The following is a 3,463-nucleotide window of genomic DNA, read 5'->3' on the forward strand; positions in this document are numbered from 1 at the left end:
TCTTGCACTATTCACTCATCAAATCACGCACAACAATTCGTTTTATAACATCAAGTTACTGATGCATTTACGTATTATCAATGCACAACTGACTCATAAACAACAACTCATATGTCTCCGTTTCAAGCATATAAGATATTATCTTCTCAAAATTACTCATGATAAAGTCAATGAAATAATTCTCTGAGCATGGGTTAATCCAATACTCAAATCCTCATTTCAAAAGTACTCGCGAATGTTGCAGCAAACCATTGCTATGTCTAAACCCTTAGACAATCTACAATCCAATTCACGACAATCTTAATTCACTACTTACTTCCAAAGTATGATCGAATGTGGATGTTTTGAATAATCAATTTATCCGGGAAGTAAAACATGCGAAGTGAAACATAATAATAACCTAATTAACTATGGTCTCAAAACTATTGAATATAAATAAAAACTCATTTTATTTAATCACCATATTAATTTGACTTTATTAATTGTATAATGTTTCGATTAATCAACTAAACACTTGAATTAAAAATTAGTTATTCCATGTTCTAAACATGTATACTAAGTCTTTCTATGGTCGTTCCTTTGTCTATAGATCAACTGTATATAATTCCAATGATGCTCATTTCACAATTCTAAATCCTTATTACAAGTGTAAGAATTCCAAATTCTTGTCACTACTAAATATGTGTTAGAGTCTAACCTTGCATGCAATATCCTTTTGTGATGACATGGCGTCAAAGTCACCAATACATAGTCAACGATGTCACAAAATGCTTCATTGAAACTTTGTTAATAAAACAATTTCATGGTAATGAAGTATGAAATTCAAGGTAACTCCTTGAACACCTTCCTTGCTTTAAGGTATCTAACTCATATGTAGATTTTAACAACCAAATCCCATTATGGAAACATTTCCATACTCCATATGACATGTCAATATGGTCTGTCCAGATATTACTATACTTCCAACTGTCCATAAGCAACCAATCTTTAGCGAACTTCAGATTGTCCTTGTAAGTCCCTGATCTGCTTGTGTATCAATCAGATCCATTTGATGGTGCGGAATCCCAATCAAACGGATGATGCCAGATCAAAATAGAAGAGAAGGAGAAGAAGAAGATGATGAATCTTGAATGTACTGATGATATGATTGAAGCTCCTTACACAAGATTCACTTTCTCTCTCTAGAACACACCTTAAGTTTCACATACCTAAGCTCCTCTCTTCTTTCACTCACACCACTCCTCACCCCTTACACCTATATTTATAGGGAACATGGGCCAAACACAAGTTCACGGCCGTGAACGGGTTTACGGCCGTAAACACCCACCTAGCCGTAAACACATAAAATATTACATAAAAATACAATTGCCCAGAAAAGCAAAGTATAAACCATAATTTTGACCCAACAATATCCCCCTTGCTTTATAGCTTTCTTTTCTTAATTGACCCAATAAGCTCCCCCTAAAAAGGAGTTGGCTTTTCTTGTCAATCTTCTTCGAGAGTTTGGCTTCATCATTAATCTTCAAATTCTTCACAAATTCAAGATGAACTTGATGAATCTTTAATGAATAAATTCATCATGAGCAGTTGGGATTTTCTTCAGAATTTGACATTGAACGCACACTGGGTTAGGAGGCTTCTTGTACTGATTCTTGAAAGATAGCGCTTTCAGCTTGAGAATCTTCTAAGAGAATAGAGAGAAATAATCTTTTGGATCACTTCAGCAGGTTCAAGAATAACAACAAATTGATTGAGAAGGATTCAATGCAACTTGTCACATAATCTTCAAGTTCAGCTTCACCTTGCTTCTGGGGTTGACAAATTGAGTGATTGAAAGAATAATCTTCATTTCTTGCTCCTTCGAATGAGAATTCTTCGATAATCACGGACAAAGCCTTGGCTCAGAAAATCTTCGATACAGTCTCCATGAGTCTCATCTACACCTGGATTCAATTTTCAAGACAAAACAAAACTAAAAGAAAACTTAGCACACGAATTAAAACAGAAACAAAAATATTTTTGGATTTCTTCAAATTAAAACAGAAACAAAAATATTTTTGGATTTTTGATATTTTCTGAACAAAAAGTAAAACAGAAATAACACTTTTTCTTGGATTTCTAGTTTTCTGATTTTTGTTTGATTTTTGAATTTTTTGATTTTTGTTTGATTTTTTGAATTTTCTGCTTTTTGTTTGATTTTTGAATTTTTAATTCTCCCCCTAAATTTGTGCATAGAGGAAAACTATGAACAAATTTAACAAAAAGAAAAAAATATTTGGGATCAAAGTTGTGAGACAGCCTGAACTTGTTTATCAGTACCTTCACCTTCATGAATAGATCTGATCAATTGCCGGTATTGTGGTCCACTTAAACACGAAGGATATCGACAAACTTTTCTAAATAAACCATTTAGCTGACGACGACTGTAACGCCCTGTCTTTGGTATGATGCTTTCGTGGTTTTCATCTAGAAGTTTTATTGAGGGACTCGGCGAGTCTGTGGCCTGACTCGTCGAGTAGGGTCGAGTTTTCGTGCACGTGTTAGTTGGCGACTCGGCGAGTCCATATTCGGGACTCGGCGAGTCTGCCTGCCTGGAGGAAACCCTAAATCCTCGGGTTGCTCACTATTTAAGCAATGCTTTGTGCCCCAAACCCGCCTCCTTCACCCTTAGAGAGCTATGAGAAACCCTAATCCATTCCTTATCCATTTTAAGTGCTTTTGTGTGTGGATTTTGAAGGCTTGAAGAAGAAGAAGAAGAAAGGAGCAAGGAGAAGAGGTGTTGAGCAAAGATCCAAGGGCAAATCAGAGTTCATTGAGGTATCTCTCGGATTCCTTCTGTTTTATGCTTTAAATCTTCATTAGAACTCTTCTAGGGCTAGTTTGATGCATTTTCTAAGCCCTATAGTTGTATGGATGCCTTTATGGGACGAGATATCCCTAGATCTATTCATTTAGGAGTTGTAGAGCCCGGATCTATTGCCTTTTTGGAGATGCCTTGCATAAGAACCCTAGATCTACTCTTCTAAGTGCCTTTTTAGCCTATATCTCCTTTTTCATGTGTATGTACACGTAAAGTTGGAAACTTTACGTGGTGGATCAGCTTATTGGACTCAGATCTATCATTTGTATGCGATGGATTCAAGCAGAATAGAGTTTAGAGTAGTTGCATGGATGTGACTCGGCGAGTCGGAAGAACGACTCGGCGAGTCAAGTCGCGAGTCCCATTTTTCCCCTTTTTGAGTGATGACGAGTGGAAGCCTGTGAGTAGTAGAGTGGACTCAGTGAGTTGGAGAGCAGACTCAGTAATGGAGGGACTCGACGAGTTGTTCATACAACTCGGCGAGTCCAAGGCAATCTTCTTAAGCTCAAGAACAACTCGTCGAGTTGTTCATATGACTCGGCGAGTTGGATGAAGATTGTATGAGTTCTTGGATCGAGAGAGTACTCGTCGAGTCAATGCCAT

This window comes from Lactuca serriola, chromosome 9 (assembly GCF_051521515.1).
Source record: "Lactuca serriola cultivar US96UC23 chromosome 9, Lser_US96UC23_V15, whole genome shotgun sequence".
In the NCBI taxonomy this organism is placed as follows: Eukaryota; Viridiplantae; Streptophyta; class Magnoliopsida; order Asterales; family Asteraceae; genus Lactuca; species Lactuca serriola.